Source organism: Pseudorca crassidens, chromosome 21 (assembly GCF_039906515.1).
Source record: "Pseudorca crassidens isolate mPseCra1 chromosome 21, mPseCra1.hap1, whole genome shotgun sequence".
NCBI lineage: Eukaryota > Metazoa > Chordata > Mammalia > Artiodactyla > Delphinidae > Pseudorca > Pseudorca crassidens.
In genome coordinates, this window is record NC_090316.1 from 11,267,265 (window position 1) to 11,288,900 (window position 21,636).

At 38.6% G+C, this 21,636-nt stretch overlaps 2 long non-coding RNA genes across 2 annotated transcripts in view; both read right to left on the reverse strand.

Moving 5' to 3' along the window:
• LOC137215915 (uncharacterized) overlaps positions 1-956 on the reverse strand; it is a 144,954-nt gene extending 143,998 nt beyond the window's left edge. Inside the window, exon 1 of the long non-coding RNA XR_010939485.1 lies at positions 805-956. This is a non-coding gene — a long non-coding RNA (uncharacterized lncRNA). The remainder of the gene's footprint in view (positions 1-804) is intronic.
• Positions 957-6,475: 5,519 nt separating this feature from the next.
• Positions 6,476-21,636, reverse strand: part of LOC137215930 (uncharacterized) — a 91,247-nt gene continuing 76,086 nt past the window's right edge. Inside the window, exons 2-4 of the long non-coding RNA XR_010939492.1 lie at positions 8,292-8,372; positions 6,768-6,921; positions 6,476-6,640 (exon numbers count right to left, since the gene is read on the reverse strand). This is a non-coding gene — a long non-coding RNA (uncharacterized lncRNA). The remainder of the gene's footprint in view (positions 6,641-6,767; positions 6,922-8,291; positions 8,373-21,636) is intronic.

Sequence of the window (21,636 nt, forward strand, 5' to 3'; positions counted from 1 at the left end):
GAATTGCCAGGTTTCACACTTAACTTCACAGAAGGGAAAAGTAAGCTACTTTCGCGCACACTCTTTAAGACTTGGGAGTTTGAGTATTTAACAGAATAGCCTAGCCTACTGGATAATTCATCTCCCAATGAGCTTTATCAGTAGGAGTATTTCTCCTCTCTTCTTCAAAGTATGCCCACCATTAAAGTGTGCCTGTTGTGAGATAAACTAGAGCCCGTGCTCTGCAACAAGAGAAGCCACCACAATGAGAAGCCCGTGCACCACAACAAAGAGTAGCTCCTGCTTGCCGCAAGTAGAGAAAGCCTGTGTGCAGCAACAAAGACCCAACGCAGCCAAAAGAAAGTGCCTATTGTTCCAAGAAACCGTGAGTTTTTTCAATTTTTTTTTTAAATATTCATTCATTTATTTGGCTGTGCCAGGTCTTAGCTGCGGCACACGTAATCTTTCAGTGTGGCATGTGGGATCGTTAGTTGAGGCATACGGGATCTAGTTCCTTGACCAGGGATCAAACCTAGGCTCCCTGCATTGGAAGCACACTCTTAACCACTGGACCACCAGGCAAGTCCCCAATTGTTTTAGTGGTTATGAGAAATAGGGTGAGACTGTTATGACTCTGATACATAGACTAGGTTAAAGTCTAACTCTAAAAGGAGGTGAATTTTATGGTTTGAATCTGGTGTGGGTGGGAGAGGGCAATGTAGACTGCAGTGTTTTATAGACCCAAAGGTTTCCTAAACTCTGCCGGTCAGCTTATATTAGCAGGAAAAGCAAGGAAGAGGGAGAAGAGGGGTCAATGTACCTTACCTTCCAGAAGCTGCTTCAAAGTCCTGTCTTCTCTGGGAGGGAAGTTAGGCTAAAGATCTCTAAAATTTCTGGTAAGTTTAAAACTCCGATAGTTAAGAAACAGAAGAGATACTGACAATGGTAATGCAGCATTTGTTTATGCTCCATCGCCTCAAGCCTTGTGGCCTGGACTGAGTGATGTAACATTTAATGAAAGCCTAGGCATTCTTCTCTCATTGTCTGCTTTCAGGATGGGTGGGTGCCGGGGTTGGAACAGAGCCCCACTCTACAAAGAGAGGATGACTACTGCCTCATTGTTTCATGTGTTCCCAACTAACCTATACCCTACTTGAGCAGAATTCAATTTTATATTCCTTTTTTAACCGCTTACCATCCCTACCCAGTCGTACCTAGGAAAGCTTTCAGTATTTAATAGGTGCTGAGATTGATTTATTGGTTTCCACAAGTGACGAACTGCATGCTCTCATTATGTGAGTCACATTTATGAATTGTTAGAAAAATAATGACTAATTGTATTTTTGAAGACTAACATGAAACGTGGTGCTCTTGATTTAAAGACATTTATACAAAACTTTATTATGAAGGCAGTCTTTATTATGTGAGCAATCATGCACGGCTTAAAGCCTCCAAGTTATAATAACAAGAACATTAGGTTTATAGCACGAATATTAAAATATGTGAATTCTTTCATAATGCAAAGTAGTAAACACTTTTGAATTTAACTCTTTTCTTCTTACTCCCCCCAACTTCATTTGAATAAATTGTCACTTTAAATGTTTGTCTATAGTGGTGATCATTTTGTAAAGTGTAGAAATATTGAGTCACTTTGTTGTGTACCTGGAACTAACACAGTACTGTAGGTCAATTATACTTCAATAATGAAAAAAATGTTTGTCTATAATATTTTCCTTTTAGTACTACAGCTCCAGATAGGGAGTGTGTCATCATTTCAGACTTGTGTAGTATACATATGGTATCATTCTTCCCTGGAGTTTTAATATAAATAGTATTTATTGAAATAAATGTGAATTTTCAATCACAAACATTGATTGGATATCTTTCATTTTTCAGGAAATGCGTCAAACACTTTTGGCCATGAGAAAACATAAGGAAATAGGAAATTCATATTAAGATACAAGAGCAATTGGGGGAAAGAAGATTGCTAGTTCTTAAAGAAAGAAATTTTTCAAGAGTTGTTTTGTAAGTTAATGCATGGACCATTCAGCTCCCTTCAGTATGGCATGGGGTAAGTCCTAATTTCCATTCTGAAGGGCCCCTCCATCTGTAATTTCTCAATCAGGGTAGATGACTGGTTAACTTAGGTGATTAGAGAACACAGGCCCAGGGGTTTGTGGCTTCAGAGTTGACCTTGTTGCCAACTTCACTCATTTCAGTGATACAAAATATGCCCATACCCTGTCCCCTAAGCCTACAACAGTGCCACTCAAAGTGTGTTGGGTTTTTTTTTCGGGGGGGGAGGGGAGGGCACTAATGGTCCATGGTACATAAAGAAAGTGACAGTAAGCATTGAGAAAGCACTTAGAAATTTTTATAGCAATTTACAGAGTAACTGCATGCATGTTGAATCTAATGGTAATTTAAGAATTTGAGTTCCAGTCTGGATATCTTTTAACTTCATTTTTCTACTGATTTTTAGTGTAGTTTATAAAAGTATTTGCTCACAATATGTTATAAAACAAAATAAACCTCTGACCATAGATAGTACGAGAAGAACTGGCATGAGATACATTGTCCTGGGTATAAGCACGTGCCTTAGAGGTAGAGTTCATGAGTTCAAGTGCCAATTCCATTGTTTTCTGGTGGTGAGACACTAGGCAAATTGCTTAACTTCTCTGTGCTTCACTTTCATTGTTTCATTATGGGATATCATTAGTATTACCACCTAGGATTATCTGAGAATCTAAAGTGCTTTAAACAGAGTCTGGTACATTGTGAGGCTCCTATTGTCCTCGGACACTAAGGGGACAAGGCTGTGGCAAGGTAGTTCAGCCATGACAAGAACTCAGGAGGGCGGAATCTAGGAAAAAAGTTCTGTCAGCCTAATGGATCCTGCAGTGATTCTCTCCAGAAAGAGACTTCTGATATGCTCAAGGGATCTAACCATTCAAAAAGTGTATCATAAGAGTTTAATAGTTTAATTACAGTCTGTCCTATCTCAGCTTGTCAATGGATGGTAACAAGGCTGTACAAAAGCTAACTAGGTCTAAGGTACAGAGGTGAATTACTATTTCTAACCCTTTTCCATATAATTCTTCTCCTCCTGATTCAGGTAGATGAACCACATATTATGTCCACACCCCCTCTCTATAGATGATGTGTTCAGTCCTTCCTTATACTTTTTCTCAATCTAAGAACTATGTCTCTATTCATTTATCTTAAGCTTGTTCTATGAAATAATTTAAGTGAGTGCAGGATATATTTCATTCCTATGTCATCCCCCCTCCCCTTCCTTCTTCTACTACTCATGGCCAATTACATCATCATCCCTCCAATGTATTGATACCTCTTTAATAGTAAGCACATTCAATTAAGGACTAAAATCTCATGCAATTCAGAGAAAAAAGCCAAGGCAAAGAACTGGAGGCTTTTAAAAATTTTTGGTTATTTGTCCAATTTCTGAGTTCTGGAGAGATGGAACTAATTGTTTATATATTTGAGTGATGTGTTTGGGTCTTGGTTTTTTTTTCTTCCAGCTCTGGATCCTGGGCAAATCACTGAAATCTGAGCCTCCATCTTCTCACTGATAAAATGACAATCATCCTAAATCACATGGCTCTTGCTAAGTCATAAGAGTCGCCATTTAATGAGAAACTCTATATTCTAATAAGCGTGGGATTTAGATATAACACTTAAATTACATATGGATTTTAATCCAAACAATGACTTTAGGAAGGTGGGCATGATTATCCTCCAGTTTATAGACAGAGAAACTTTTGTGTTAAAAGAGCATTAATAATTAGTTCTAGGTAACACAACTAGTAAAGAGCAGAGCTGGGATTTGAATTGAGATCTCTGACTGAAAACCCATATTTTTGCCATTATATCTTCAAAGAAGTTCATAGAAGTGAGTGTGTTTTGTAAACCAAGTTTTTAATAAATATCTCATAATCTCATCACCGATTCCCACTTCCAGAAAACTCCATTCCTACTCATAGCAGGTCGGTAGCATGATCTTCAAAGCCCAGGAACAATCAGTTCCAATTACTTTACTAGGCAGGAGGAGACACCTTGACACTGTTGTATTCCGCAGCAGCCATAACCGTTTGCCATTTTTAGCCTCCGATACCAATTGCTTCTCCTACGGTCATCTTCACTGGTGCGCCAGTTGCCAAAGCAGATCTGTCTCTTTGAGGCTTGCTTTTGCTCAAACTCTATGGGCTCATTTGATAAAGAGGCTGACTCCAAGCCATGCTTAATCTTTTGCTCCATGGGCTATGCTTGGGAGTTGGCTCACAAACTGCCCCTCAAAGGGAGGAGGGAAAGTGACAATAAAAGGAGAGCTATGGACTGTGAAACCTTGCCCGACAGGCTCTCTTTCCCGGGAATTAGCTAGGAAAGCAGAAATGTATGTTATTAGAGGGCAAGTGTCTGGCGTTGCAGCTCTCACTGGGCTCTGTCATTGGTAAGACTCCTTAATGGCTGAGCTTGGAAAGACTACACAACAGCTGTGCCTGGAGATAGCACACACTGAGTGTGATTAGGGTAATGTTTTCTTCATTGCTTAAGCAACAGAAGGAAAGAGCAGAGCTAATGCATCAGGCTTTCCTCTCAGGCATGGGGGGGACAAGAGGATGCCAGACAGCTACAAAATGGTAGATCCCTGTGATCCAGATATAATTGAGTTGTTCAGCCCATGCAAAATCAGAAGGGGGAAAAAATATATCACCTCCTCTTATAAAACAAAAAAAAAAACCCTCAGAATGATCTATACAGAAATCACGTGAAAACCATGGAGTTATTTATGGGATTGTGGTAGGAAAGTTAGAAAGTCTAATCCCTTTTTAGATCTGCCTGCCACTCTGTTTTTGTGTAACATTAAGAAATACATTATCCAGAACTGTGTCTCAGTTTTTTTATCTGTAAATTGGAGATAAGACACTTATTCTATCAACATCAGAGCCATTTTGTAAGAATCAAATACATTAATGGATCTGAAAGTGTTTTGAAATGTACCTATATATTATTGTATTCATTTTAGGAATTTGATGGTAAAGCATATTCAGTTTCTGACTGCATTAATACATAGGAGAAAATATCAGAAAACTCTTACGTGTATTGTGTCAGGAGTTTAAATATGAGCTTTTTTTTTTTTTTTTTTTTTTTTTCGGTACGCGGGCCTCTCACTGTTGTGGCCTCTCCCGTGGTGAAGCACAGGCTCCGGACCCGCAGGCTCAGAGGCCATGGCTCACGGGCCCAGCCGCTCCGCGGCATGTGGGATCTTCCCAGACCGGGGCACGAACCTGTGTCCCCTGCATCGGCAGGCAGACTCTCAACCACTGCGCCACCAGGGAAGCCCTAAAAATGAGCTCTTGAAAATCACACTTAGGTAACTACTTCTAAAGCCTTCTTACATTTTTGTTTGTTTTGATTTTTACCTGCTCAGCTTCTTTTAAAAAGTGCTAATTACAGACAATGCTTTTCAGTGCTTTTCCCAAGAAAATGGCAATCGTCAGAACTATTCTAAAGGTAAAGAAAGCCTTGATTCTACTTTATGTGTGCCTCATCTGCCAGTGGAGGAATAATCAAGAAAAAATGCAAGAGTCAATTTTGATACACTCACATATATTTCTATGGCAATACAAACCCTTCCATATATATGCCCCAAGCCACGGCAGGAGTAAAAAGTCTACTCTGTGTTTCTTTTACTCTCAGTTCAAGACAACTGGATTACGTACCTGTTTGGTTTTTCATGTAACCTAAACTTAGTTTTGGATTTCTCTTCTTGGATGTCCTTGTCCTTTGCAAAGACACTTGACTTAAGGGCATCATATAAGTATTTTTGCCACATTATTGTTATGAACATTTTTTTTCCAAAAGGAAATAACACTGAAGGTCCACATTCCACTTGGTGTTTCTGGAGGGTGTTTTTGGATGAATTAGCATTTAAGTTGGTGAACTGAGTGAAGCAGATTACCCTCCCTACTGTGGGTGGGCCTTTCAAGTCAGCTGAAGGCCAGAATAGAACCAAAAGGCTGACCCTCCCCCAAGCACTCAAAATAAACCATCAACTCTTCTGAGTCTCCAGTTTGGCAACTCACCTTACAGATCTTGGGATTTGTTAGCCTCCGCAGTTGCATGAGCCAGTCAGCCAATTCCTTATAATGAATCAATCTCACATAAGTCCTGGGGATGTAACGTACAGCATGGTGACTATAGTTAATAATACTCTATTGTATATTTCTAAGAGAGGAAATCTTGAAAGTTAATCATCACAAGGAAAAACAATTTGTAACTAGGTGTGGCTGGATGTTAATTAGATTTATTAACAATATATACAAATATATACAATATATACAAATATTGACTCGTGTTGTACACCTGAAACTAATATAATGTTATATGTCAATTATAACCCCAATAAAAAAATCAATCTCTCTCTATATATAGATATAGGTATATGTGTATATATGTAATATAGTTTTACGTACACACATCCGTTTAGTTCGGTTTCTCTGGAGAACACTGAAGAATACAGGCAGTTACATTTTGTATTTTTAGATTCCTTATGAGAGAAGGTAGGCCATTCCTCAATATTCCATTGTTTTCCTTCTTCCAGTGTTTCCTGCACTGGTTTTCCATGTAAATTTCAGACTATCTTGGTTGGAAAGAAAAAGATATTACTGTGTGTGTGCATGTAAACACAGTTCATATACAGAGAATTTTTCCAATGTAAAGGATCTTTATTATATTTAAACTCACACTCTTTTATGTACGTCTCCTACCTGTTAGCTGTCTTCCTTCACTTTTGGTCAGTAATCCTTTTCTTGGCTAGTTTGCTGATGTTTTCCATCTAAGATATGCCACAAGATTGATGGCCTCAAACCTTCAACTTTAGCTTTCCTCCTTTTGCAAGTTAAGATTGGGTTTGGGTCAATTCTGGGTCAAAAATATATTAGGTTAGTCTTTTCAGATTGTGTTTAGATCCATATATCAAGAACATACTAAAATTGAGATGGCTTCCTTGGCTGCCCTATCAAACCATTCGACCTTTTAAGATTCTTTTTCCAGTTTTGGTTTCCTCTTTGCACTCTGCCTACACAGTTTCTGTTGAAAGTGCAAAAGGAAATCATTTCTTAAAACCTCAAAGCTCTACACTTATTTCATTTTTTTAAATTTCATTTTTATTACAGAAATCAAAGTGCTCCAAACAATTTTGGAGCACTTACGTAGTAGTATGTTAGCAAGAACACTGTGCTGGAGTCAAACCACTCTTAAGGTGCTAGAGTCCTAGCCTGGAGCTGTGTTACTTTAGGTAAATCACTGAACTTCTCTGACGAAAATTGCACTGCCTACCTTAATGGAACTGAGGAACAGATGATATTGGATTTGGAAAATTAATTTGTAAGCTGTCAATGAATATCATAGTGTATTAAATTTTTCTTCATTTCCTAAATAAATAAATTTCCTAAATAAATGGTACTTGATTTGTAGTCTACCTATCTACCACTTTCCATTTTCACATTAAATCAAAATTATAATCTCTTATATCCTTGGTGTTGGATAGTGAATAGACACACTGAAACCTCTAAGCATATCTGGTCTAGGTGTTTCCCAATGTCCTCTTGTATATGAAAATATATAATGTAATTTCATTGGAATTTACAATTAAAATATTACCTGGAAGTTTCATACCAAGGACATGAGGTCTCCCCATTCCATATTTCTTTTAGTGGGACTGGTTTGATCCTATTATCTCAGCACCTCTTGTGGTGATAAACTGATCCCCACAGAGAGGACCCAAGTTTTCATAGGATAGATAAGGTATATTAAAGACAGAAAGTAAAGCTGCAAGACTGTAAATAATTTAACCTAGAAATGCTAAGCTTGGAAAGCAATTAATTATAGACAAAAATTTATAAAAAGAAAAGAATGATTTAGTTGAATGAATGATGGAAAATATCTAGAGATCTGGGTTCTAACCCTGTCTATACCATGAAATAGCACTAGGATTTTAGGTACATTTTTTAGCTCAGATTCAGAGTTTTCATCTGTTTAAAAAATAATGAAGATGTCCGTACCAGAAGATCTTTAAGAAACTTCCTAGCACTAACTCTCTGATTCTGCCCCTCTTCTCAAGGCTCTAGTTCCCAGGACAGCCACCATGCTATCATAACAGCAGCTTCCTCTTTGTCTCTCATATTCCAACCTCCAGATAAGCTTATGTGGAAACTGAAAGAATTGCCCTCTCCAGCAGAAAATATATTATAATCCATTCAATCATTCACAATAAAAAATATGGCACCTACCTTCACAAAGCTTCTTTTATTGCTACCATTTAAAGGTTAGTTCTGATCCAGGAGCCTGTCAATTTGAACATCAACTGGATCCTGCTGATAACAAAAAATACAATTATTAAGATTGATAGTTAACTTCCATTTATTGAGCACTTATTATACTCCACACTTAACATTCTTATCTCACTAAAACTTCACAACAATGCTGTAAAATAGGCACTATTACGTGTTTGAGATGAGGACCCTGAAGTTAACATGGTCAAATCAGACAGGTGGTAAGCACATCTCCTTCCTGATGGCTCCTTTGATGGGTCTTTCTGTTATCTAACAGTCATCTAAATTCAACAGCAACATTCACATGAAAGCCAACGTGTGAATGTCTTATTCTTGATCTACTGTGCATCTTTAGTTTTTCTTTCTTTGAAACAGGAACACTGAAGTTCATGTAAACCTCACATGGACACTGTGAAGGTAATATGTGACACAACAAGCAGACTTCAATCATAGATACTGCCAAGTTGTCTTTATTTTATTTTATTTTTTATTTATTTATTTTTTTTGTGGTACGCGGGCCTCTCACTGTTGTGGCCTCTCCCGTTGCAGAGTGCAGGCTCCGGACGCGCAGGCTCAGCGGCCATGGCTCACGGGCCCAGCCGCTCCGCGGCATGTGGGATCCTCCCGGACCGGGGCACGAACCCATGTCCCCTGCACCAGCAGGTAGACTCTCAACCACTGAGCCACCAGAGAAGCCCTATTTTATTTTTTACAAATTTTAATTTTATATTGGAGTGAAGTTGATTTACAGTGTTGTGTTAGTTTCAGGTGTACAGCAAAGTGATTTAGTTATACATATATCCATTCTTTTTCAGATTCTTTTCCCATCTAGGTTATTACAGACTATGAGTAGAGTTCCCTGTGCTATACAGTAGGTCCTTGTTGATTATTTTATATATATAGTGTGTGTATGTTAATCCCAACCTCCTAATTTATCCCTCCCCCACACCTTTCCCCTTTGGTAACCACAACCAAGTTTTCTTTATTGTAACACTGCCCATCCTGACTTTGATTCTGAATGGATTCCCAACCATCTTTTAGAAGTTATTTTAGAGATCAAGTAACAGAAAAGAGACAGAAGTTTGACTATACTTAGGGTGATCCTGCATGTGCACAGAAAGCTCAATAATTTTCAATTCTTGATAATGATAAAATAAATTAATGTAAAAAAAGAACAAAAAGTATTCATTTAACCCTACAGAGGGGTTCCATGTTATACTTGTTTGTGGTTTTTGTGTTTTCCACCTTACAAATGAGGCATCATCTTAAGAGATACACAGGTTCTAAATAAATGGTGAAAAAAATCACCTTGCAAGAGAGATTATTTCCAAAAGATTAATTTGAAAACAAACTATTAAATATTTTCTTTAGTCATTCAGACCCTCATTATCAGACGTCTGTGCCCTGTGTCTGAAATATTTTCTGTTTCTTTACTCACAGACTCTCACTTGCTGTTAAAAATTCTCTTGAAATCTTTCTTTATCATGAATGTTTTAGCCTTATTGCAAAGAAATAGGCAATTTATTGATAAATTTACTAAGAATGTTTCAAGAATATACATATATTCATAACGTTATTACTTGTTATATACATTTATACATTGTATTAATCATATAGATATATATAGGTATCTCCTAAGACTTGTTTTGGGTTATAGGACAAACATGATTTGATTTTAGCCAATATACTTGCTGGAGACACACTATGTGTATCTGTTTGATCTTTTACGTGTAAATTACATTTCTCAAGCCACAGCTACCTGGAGGAGTACCCTCAAATGAGTGGGTGTGGCTCATCAGAGCCTTAGTCTTTAGCTCCAGGGTGTAATGGCTTAGCTGTTTGAACCAGCCTATCCTGTCCCTCCTTTTCTGTATGGCAGTGGTTCTTAACCCCTGCTGCATATTAGACCTCCTAAGGATCCTAATCACTGATCACAAGGTTTCATGCCAGACCATTTGAATCTGGATCCCTGAGGGTAGGAGTCAGGCATCAGTGTTTTTAAAAAAGTTCCCTAGGTAATTCTACCCCACAGCCAGGGCTGAGAAACACTCCTTTACAGGAAAAGACTTGAGCCCTGTTGCCGTCCTGAGCTACGATCTCTGTGAAGCGTTGTCTGCCCAACGGGGTACTCTCCTGCTCCCTGTTGTAGGGCCTGTTACTCTCAGCTGGTCCTGAAGTTGAGTTTAGGGGTTGTAGGTATCATTTCATGTGTCACCTCCAGTGTTGCTCTAGTTACTAATGTCTAGTCTCACTTCAACAGTCACCATGATGGAATGGAGAAGGACTCTAACCCCTCTGTGTTAGGATTACTTATTAAACCGCAAACAGTAGGGGCTTGGACGTCCATTGCTTGTTTTAAAATCACTCACGGTATTACTTCTGTTATTTAATACTGCTTGTTCAGTTTATTGAGACAGCACCTGTGCATGTCTTCCCTGAAGGACTAGGTCACAAAATGCTTTAATTAACATCACACAGGCCCCAGCACGGCCGGCTCCCAGGAGCACGTGACCTTGGGAGGAATGACACAGTCTGGTTTATTCCTCCAGATTAAACCAGTGGAGACAGGGCACGGGAAGTGGGAGGAGAGGACACAGCAAGTTGGTGAAGGCATCCTCCTGGCCTGTCAAATCATTTCTTATACTGATATTTACGATAAGATCACAAGCTCTTAAGATATTCAAGATCATAAGATACACACCAACTTTATTTTCCTTTGAAGTGATTTTCTCTACTAATAAACTTCCCAAGAGTTTAAAGGACTATTACTACATACGGTTATTCCACTGCTCTAACTCTGGCATTGGCCATTTACCACCATATACCTTAACTGTTTCTCGCATTAGGTTTTTGTTTTTTAAATTTTACTTTATTTTATTTTTGGCTGCATTGGGTCTTCATTGTTGCACGTGGGCTTTCTCTAGTTGTGGCGAGCAGGGGCTACTCTTCGTTGTGGTATGTGGGCTTCTCACTGTGGTGGCTTCTCTCATTGCAGAGCACGGGCTCTAGGCACGTCGGCTTCAGCAGTTGTGGCACGTGGGCTCAGTAGTTGTGGCTCACGGGCTCTAGAGCGCAGGCTCAGTAGTTGTAGCGCACAGGCTTAGTTGCTCCACGGCATGTGGGATCTTCCTGGACCAGGGCTCGAACCTGTGTCCCCTGCATTGGCAGGCGGATTCTTAACCACTGCGCCCCCAGGGAAGCCCTCGCATTAGGTTTATCAGGTCTTTGTATAAGGAGACTCTCCAACAATTTACCTCCATGATGCCCAATTCCAGCAGAATAACCCCTTTCCCTCTCCCCTGGGATCTAGATGTACAGATCCATAGGAATTTGTTCAGTTCAGATTTCATGTTGGTAAGAATCAAGGTCTTAAAGGACAGTTGCTAGAAACCTATAAACAATCTCAATAAACGTTGGATGAATGAATGAAGTCAGTGAACAGTGTCCAGTAAAAGGCAACCAGCAAGTGAAAGCTTCAAACATTATTGCTCACGATGCTCATAGAAGCGGAGTTGGGAGTTTTGAAGAACAGGAGCACAATTTCATATCCCTTTTGCTCCCTTCCCAAGTTCAGCACATACTCCGTCCCTGTCTACATATTTACTCTATCCCTATCACACAGATCAAGTAGATGCTGGTCCAGGACCTTTCAGGGAGAAGCAGTCCCCTGGCCAAATGAGGGGGACAGCATCTCATGTTTGCCCCAAACCCCTGCCTCCTTCACAGACTGGTTACAATAATCAATGCTGCTGTGACAGGTAAGCAACAAATTAGACATCAATGCCATAGCTCAGAGAACAGAAGCAGATAGTCACCCTCAAATGTGTAAATCCACTTAGCTGTAGTATCTGGCTGCCTCAGCTAGAGTTAAGTCCCTGACAAGTTAAAAGGATGCCTGACATGTATGCTTGGTCCTCCCTGGGGAGATGATAAGAGGGGGGCAGGTGGGAGAGAGAAGGCATGGGAGGAGGGGAAATTGAGTCCTTTGGGATTTAATTTACAAGCTGTTTACTGAAAAATTTAACATCTGAACATACCGTGCTGGGTGGCATCCTCGTCCCTTTGTGCTCAGTTTCTGGCCATTCTCCCTCCCTCTGCCCGCCAGCCCCCACCTTCATTGCTGTCTGACTTGGATGGGAAATCACCATCTTCTTTCCCAAAGACCCATTAAAAATCAGTAATGTAAGGGATCAGTCAGGCCAGCCTGCCGGCCACTCATTCCTTATGAATCATCTGACAATTTTTTAGTTTGACAATTGCACCTCATATATTTTAATATTGGTTTTCAAAGAAGAAAGCGGAGAACTTCCATTTCTTTACAGCTCCCTGTAATTTCAACTTGCTCTTTACTTATATATGAAGTCGACTTGGGTGGAAAGGTTAGAGGCAGATGAATTTCTAGTTTCAGAACCTAGGAAAGGCCAATAACATGTGCCATAATCTTAATGCTAAGGTTTCATGGAGCTTCAAGTATGCTTTATATTCATGGATGACACTCATTGAAAATGATGACAAGGACCTCATATTTCTAAAGGTTTTTAAAATTTTTTCCTACATCCTAACCCCTGTTTAAATTTTCTTAGACAACTGTAAAAGACAAAATAAAATAAAGCAAAATTTAAAACAAGCAAAAATTTTTAAAAATGAAAACAAGCAAAGAATAAAACAAAATGAAACAAAGCAAGCAAGAGCCCATCATGACTGAAAAGTTTTCCTGATACTTTCAGGTCCAACAAGCAAGGAATACGTTTGTTTGATTTTAACCCTCCTTAGACCATTCAGAAAAGACCTGACTATTTTTCTAACCCCAAATATTTACCAATCTTCCTACCTATGAACTTTGCTTTCTTTAATTTTTATTCATGAATCAGCTTGCTTTTTATTGACTGCTGTGAACAATTACAGGATTGGATTAAAAATTCCGGAAGACATAAAAGAGGATTAGATATCTGTGTTTTATAGGTGTAAACATAACATCACAGGACAACAGTTACTTATTTAAATTCTTACATTTACCATGATAATGAAGTAAAACTTTGTCCCTTCTTTCCTTCCTATTGCCCTAGGTAAAATAAAAGAGAGACTCAGGAATTAAGGGAAGGAAAGAAATGAAGAGATAGGATGTCTTTTCAAACGTGAATTTTGGGATTTGAACAACTATAGCATATGTCTACCCTAAAATCGTCTGTTCCATCCTATTCTAGAAGTTTAGATCCTATTCAGTGCCAGCAATTGTACTTATCACTACACTACAAAACATCAAAATAATAGCGTATTTTTATGGAGATTCATACTTTTCAAAGTACTCTCATTTTCATTATATCATTTTATCTTAACAACACCCCTGAATCATAAAATTGTATACTTAGAAGGACCCTCCTATAACATTACCTCTAAAATAGTCCCCCAAACTATGGTTTCGTCTCTAATTTTGGAGAATTCACTATATCATGAAACAAACAATTCCACTTAAAAAAAAATACTTTTTTCTTTGTAATAAAAAGTAGCACTTGTTCAGTTTTAAAAGTTTAAGAATTACAGAATAACAATAAAAATCACTTTCATTTCTACCACCAAGAATTAACTGCTATTAATATTTTGGTAGACCCCCATGCTTTCATCTATACAAATATATATATAATTAGTTGGGAATATTATCACTGTAACAGCCAACATACATATAACTGTTGCAGGCGTTCAGAATGAGCCTCCCCTTAAATGTGGCACTTTTGCATGAGGATTAGGATTACTTTGGGCGAAAGGCAATCGAGACCCTGCAGGTTCAAGAGAAACTACTGCCCTCTCTTAGCTACCTAGAAGAATTTAAATTGGGGATTTTTCCCAGAGAAGAGTTATTATCAGAGAAAAATTTTATGTAAGTGGCTCCATCTCTACGGTAGGGCAAACAACATCTAATCTCCAAACTTCTGCTCTTCTTCTTATTGTCCTGTGAATGACCCTCCTGTCCTTGGAAGCCCCAGGCCCCTAGTCCATTCCTTAGCTCAGGATGGCATACAAACCTCATTCTACCTGTCTCTAACCTCTCATGTATGCGGGATTCTTGTACGTATGTAATGAAATTTGATTTTCTCCTGTTAATCTGTTTTATATCAATTTAATTCTTAGACCAGCCAGAAGAACCTAAAGGGTAGAGGGAAGTTTTTTTCCTCCCCAACACTGTATTTGTTGATCCTTGAGGCAGAAGTTGATCCGTAGGCAGGGCCTGGTTATCAAATGACACCAAGGCACCAAGAGGGAGTGAGTGAGGACCAGGGGTGAGAGAAGGGGAAAGGGTGGATGAGTAGGAAGTGTGGAGGCCAAAAGAAGTGGTGGAAACTCAAGGGTACTGCGGTGTAACTCCTCCCTGTAACCCCCAGCCTCTTATCTTCAGTGAATTCAATAAGAATTCATCCATTGCTTAGTGTGAGTGGATATTTTATGGAAACTGATAAAAGGGGGGAACATTTTACCCGAGGTGATGAAGCCTGAAAAAGACATCATCCATAGATTTAGGCACTGGATCAGGAGTGCTTGAGCCCTTGGGAATGAGCAGAAATCATGACTAAAGGATGGAAATCAAGCTTTAATGGTTCTCTGAGAGTCAGTGTGCTCCTGAAAGACCTCTGAGTTGTATATGCATTTGTAATGTGACTTTATACAATGCTGTTCAAATGATCTTGTATTTTGCTTTTGTCTTTCAGTTTTGCACAATATTATTTATCTTGTAATTACATACTATTTATAATGTGATTTTTCAGATTTATTTTTTATTGAAGTATAGTTGAATTACAATGTGTTAATTACTACTGTACAGCAAAGTGACTCAGTTATACATATATATACATTCTTTTCCATTATGGTTTATCACAGGATATTGAATATAGTTCCCTGTGCTATACGGTAGGACCTTGTTGTTTATCCATTCTATATATACCAGTTTGCATCTGCTAATCCCAAACTCCCATTACTATCCTCTCCCACCCCCCCCTCCTTTGGCAACCACCAGTCTATTCTCTATGTCCCTCATTTTGTTTCTGTTTCACAGATAGGTTCATTTGTGTCATATTCTAGATTCCACATATAAGTAATATCATATGGTATTTGTCTTTCTCTTTCTGACTTACGTCACTTAATATGATCATCTCTAGTTGCATTTAATGTGATTTTTGAAGTGTGTTGTTTTTGACATACATTCTATATGTATGTATGTATGTATATGTAGCTATATGATTGATGTGCTCAATTTCTCATTTTTATTATTTCAAACAATGTAATGAACATTCGAGTATATAAAACACAAAAATTAAACAGCATGTCTGGTTATTTCTTTGAAAATATCCCTAGATGTGAAATGTCTGGTTTAAAGGGTTTTTTTTTTTTAAATTTATGTTTTTGATATGTGTTGCCAAGTTTCCAAAAAAACTGTATCAGTCAATTTCCAATTTCATCAATAGTGTATGAGAAGACCCAGCACCCATTCCACAAGTTAAATTTCATCCACCAAATCCAGTCTGTTGAAACATTTTTGAATTTTTATTTTGTTATCCACTGCATTAGCAATCTTAATGGATTGGGGAATCAAAGTAAGCATGAGATCTACCTCATTCAAGACAACAACTACAAAAATGTTAAGTGAGGTGAAGTATGGTTAGAGCCTTTGGGAAAGCCATATGAAAATGTCATCCAGAAAAATGCTTATTGATTTAATAATACTTTTGAATATGACCCATCAATCACCACCTCATCTATATTTGTACTGTATTTTTACAATCACCATAATCTATTATAATTACTGATTACCATTTATATCTACTTTACCAACTGCAATCTACTTATTCACTTGTATATTTCCCTCTCCCACCATACTGTGAAATAATACCAATTGGTACCACACTCTGAGGGGAAGATGGTTCACTCTGCCAACAGAAACAGGGATGGGTGCCTTAAAAAATGCCTCAGAGAGGAAGTGACATCTAATGTTGGCTTTGAAAAATCAATCCAAGCTCCCTGCATAGGAAGAAGGCTAGAGAATTTTAGGGATAGAGAACATTATCATTAAACAGCACAGAGATATAAAATAGACTGTAGGGAACACACAAAGAAAATGGTTTGGTATAACTAAAGCACAGTGTTGGGGGAGAGAGAGGAGGAATCTGAAAAAGTAGAATGATACAATCTCCTTGGCATCCTCAGGATAAATGGTGACTCAACTTTGGCTAGACTTAGCAGGCTTCTCAGGTTGATTTTAATTCAGGCTACATCAGGCTCAAAAGCAAGAGGTTCACTCCCAACTTCCAATTTACAGTCAACTAAATAGTAAGAAATGAGGAGGGATGAAAGGAAAATGGAGCTCTCCATATCTACTCTGCTTCTTATCTAGGCTTTGAATTAATCTGTTGGTTTACTAGTATCATTCCTTCTCCCTCCCTCCCTTCCTTCCTTGTTAACAGACCAATACTATTTAGGCCCTTTTAGATAATGGGACTGGATGGAGAAAGCAGAATTATTTCCCCTATTCCAGCTCCCCATTTGTTAGAGATGCCTTGAACTTTTGTTCCCTATGGCCTCCTTCTCCTCTTGAAAAATGGGTCTACCTTTCTCTTCCAGCTGCCTGAGCGGCCAAACAGGGTAATGCTCTGGGCAAGGTATTTGGGGTGTGCTAAGATTGAGGGTACTGGTTGTCTCATAAGGAAGGCTCAGAAATCCACATCAGTAGTCCAAGTGCAAGCTAATGAATCTGTTCTTGCTTATCCTGCTGTTGTTAGCCAGAGGTGAGGATGAAGGGTAGGGGGTGGGAATCAGGACTGAGTCAGCATGGGGTGCAGATAGCATCAGCAGTGTCTACGCAGTCTTAGGGATGGGCATCAGCATTTGGATACGTTCCAGTGGGGCTCCATTCACCCTCTGAGACTACAGGGCTCAGATCCAGAATATGGGGCATTCGACACTGGTATAAACTAGGTGGAAAGAAATGAGTAGGAAGTTAAGTTCCTCAGTCAACTGATCTACAGTTTACTCCAAGGTTCCAGTCTTGGTAGGGAACTAAATTTTCCACTGAAACTATGGAAGAGGACAAATTAGATTGATCGGGACTTAACACAGCAGTTTGGTTCTCATATGGGTGCCCTCACGTAGAGGCTTAAAGCTATGGACTCACCTACTCATGAGAAAGGCTCTCCTGATTTCTGTCCGGAGTTAGCTCTCATCGATTTGGGGAACTGAGTTAGTTGTAGGGTAATGGGAGATACCTGGGGGCTGACATCCATTATAGCTGAGGCAAGTGTAGGTTGGATTCCTTGATGAAGCTCTGCTCCCTACTGTTGTGAATTCTTTTGTGGCAGCATCTGAGGTGAAACATTGCCAAACATCGTGCCAAGAGGCTTTTCAATGGGTCATAAAAATGCTATAAAAACATGAAAATTGCTGCCATGGGAAAAAGAGTTATGGCAAAACAGGGAACCTACTAAATTCAGAAGCTAAGAAATACTGAGAAATGAAACCGTTCCACACAGTCCAAGGAGTTTGTGGGTACGCCCACCTAGCCATTTACACAGGTAAGAATTACTTGTGTTTATAATATACTTTAGAAAATCTCTCAGCATTCTGCCATTAAGTATGTGGTCACCTAGCTTTCGCTGGAATTCATTCTTCACTTGAGTCCCTTCTTGGCTTTGCTGGCTAAATTGAAGAGTGGGAATTTCTTCTACTCTGTTCCTACTTCGAACTGACCCATTTCATGGGAACGGATCTTTATATCCATTTGATGCCTGGGAGAAATGAAGCCATGTTAGAAGCATGTTTCATCATGAGGTCATCAATTGGCAATTAATAAGACATTTATTGGAAACATCCCTTACTGATAAATCTGAGGATCAATCTTCCTGAAAACTACACCTTTGCTTTTATATCCAGTATTTGTTTTTCCAATAAAATTTCTGGACATCATTAACACTGGTAATTTGGGGTAAAGTGTACAGAGGGAATTCATCTCCATATGCCTTTTATGCAGATGTGGTTATACTGAGATACAGTAAGTACCATTCATATCTCTGTATATAAAATTCTGAACATGCTTAAGCAATAGTCATAAACACATTAAATAACACCATCCCAAGCACTAAGAGCCTCTGTCTGCTAGCTGGGTGAGCCCCTTCTATATGTCATTTTGATGTAATACACTCCCATTTCTGCTGTTATTAGATGCAAAGTATTTGAAAAGATGCTAGATTGAATGGAAATCTGGTTACATCTTGGGTTTTTTAAAATACTGCCTATATTCCTCAGATACACTGTTCTGTTTTCTTTTTAATCTCACAAATATGTACAGACATTCCTACCCTTTCTTTTCTATCTTATCTTCTCTACGTTCATAGATCATATGGGATTTCTGATTCTTATTTTAAAATGTAATCGAGATACAGAAATGATGAAGCACATCATAGACTCCAACACAGAGAAAGCAAGAAATAAAGAAAGAGAGAGAAAGGAAAGGAAAAGGAGAGAAAAAAAGAAAAAGAAATGTTTAGCCTTTTATATGGTCATAGATTAATGGTCTGCTGCATATTGGATTAAAGTCCAAAGTATGTTCGTTTGTACTTCATTAAACTATAAACCTGTAGGTCATTTAGGAACGTGTCTATAATCATAAAATGTTTCTTATAGTATTTGTTTTCCTTATGCAAGCACCCTTCATAAGGGAAACTTAAATCAATAGGAACATATTTGATTACTTCTCACAACTGCTTTATCGTCTAGAAGACAAGGAAGATGTGGTAGTTCAGTACGGGTCACCCAAGACCGCGTGAACTGAGACCTTGGGACTCTTTCAGTTATTCTGTTAGACTTCCTCTTTGAAAAGTGACATCCACTTATGACTACTTAATCACAATCAAAATGTGAGCATATGTCAGGATAATTTTCTCTTTCATACCTTCCAAAATGATCAAATCATATCAATTCATTTATGTGAAATTTCAATTCCTTGAATGAGCCTCCAAGGATGAAACAGAGAAGTTACATCTTAGAATAGGGATAGTCCTGTCTCTGTAGAGGATTGCAGTTTGGAGCACTGTGAAATGTGTACCACATAAGGAAACTGCAAAGTTAGTGTAACTAGCACCAAGGCAGACCCTAAAAGGAAGCGTTATCTTGGTTAATTGGGTACAGCGCAGAACTGGCCTCAGAACCTCTATCTTGTCCAAGCCCCAGAGTTAATCAGACCCAGCGAGACACATTCATCTAATCGAATCTACAGGGAACATATGTGTAAACCAGAATGCCAAGGCTTCTTGTACCATGGGGAAAGTACTTTCTAGAGTCTGTATTATTCATGATCTCTAGCCAGTACTTTCCTGATATATGTGTGTGTGTGTGTGTATACACACACATATATATGGGAAACCAAATAAACAATTAGAAATTTGATTGGTGAGCTTGGGTACAGAATAAAGGGAGGTGGATAATGTTTTAGAGATTTGAGTGTCCTAAGCATACAGGATACACGTTTGCAGACAGTCTCTTCTTTTACATCCACAGATAGCCAATCTCTACCATGAACACTGAAATTCACTACATTAAGTCTCCTCCCTCCCTTCCTCCCTCCTGCCCTCCCTCTGTCTCTGTCTCTCACTACTTGTAGGACACCATATCCTGCCCACATAGCATCTACCTAGTAAATGCTTTCATCCTTCTTCACACAACCAGCTATGTTGTAGAGTCATCAAGTCCTGTCTCATCTTTAAAACATGTGAATTCCAGTACTTCTCACCTTACTTCTGCTTCTGAACATCGCCTGTTGGAAATTTTTAATATCTTATAAGATTTCCCTGCATTCAATCTCTCTTCTGGAACTCTTGAACTTCCCAAATAATTCTGCATATTGACACCTAATCAATTTTCCCAAAACAACAGACTTCACTCAGCAATTGACCTCTTTTAAGTTTGATAGTTCTCTGTTTTATGAAGTCCAGATTCCTCAGTTTGGTCTTGACAATCTAGACCCAACCTACCTATCAAATATCACTCACCACAGTCTCCAACAAAAGCAAACCTCTGTTCCCTCGGTCTTCCATCATACCATTCTGTTTTCACTTTACCCCTTTCTTGATAATATTAGTCTCATTTTGCTCTATTTTTTTCAAAATCACTATTATCCAGAACTAGATTGTCATTTTTAGTTAACTCCGTTTTCTGACTTTCTATGTCATGTCATGAGCACTTGTGCTTGTTCAGAATTTATATTTATGGATGTCTGTTCCCAGAACTAGAATACAATTCCTAGGTGATTTACAATCTAGTTAATTTATACCAAATTAGTATGGCCACAGCAATGAATACATTTTATTGATAACTCATGACAAATATACTTTAAAAAATCTTTCTCCCGTTTGCCTTAGCCAGCGCTGGCTGTCCTGTGTGATAAAAGCTCAAGGAACAAGAATTGACTTTGTCATTTTGTGTCATGTCACAGACACTTAATAGTTTACTAAGTGATTTGCAATGACAAATATAATGAGAAGGACTTCTCTCTGACTTTAAAAAAAGCAAACAAAAGAATTCTCCCAAAACAGAAAGTAATTTTGAAAACAAAGGTGACAAGAATTCATCTATGGCACTATTTTCTGGTAGTCAGATAACAGGTCACTTAGCATTTGTGAAACCACACCTGCACTGAGCCGTAACCTGTACTGACTCCTCTCTTAATCCTCTGCTTGCTTTTCTGTTATGTCTCCTGGCAGTTCTGATCTAGATGACCTTCTCTGTCTCGCCCAAGAGCACTGTCCTACCAGGCACAGACCAAATGCTTCAGGATTTCCTCTCCAACCTCCTCAACCAGCTGCAGTCTGAGGACCGAGTACCAGACAAGAAAAGGGCTCTTTCCGAATTTCCATATTTGGAGATTTTCTGTTGAGTACACAACATAGAATAACTAGTCTTAATGAGCGACAGTTTGGTGCAGCAGAAACGTGTATTGGTTCTGAAACCACTCAAAAGAATTTCAAATCTTAGTTCCATCACGGACTATGTGACCTTGAACAAGTTATTTCAATTATCTGATCTTGTATGTCCTTAGAGTTAACAGAGGAAAAAAAAAAATTTACTTACGTCACAATCATACGATAGGGGCTAAGGTTGTAGTTTTGAAGACAAAGAGCCCAGGCATGATCATGGCTCTACTACTGATTAGAGTCCTTCCAACTTCCCCACCAGTAAAATGGGGAATAATAACAGCACTCATCTCCTAGGCTTGTTGTGACGACTGAATGAGTTAATGTATGTAAAATGCATGGAATAGTTCCTGCCA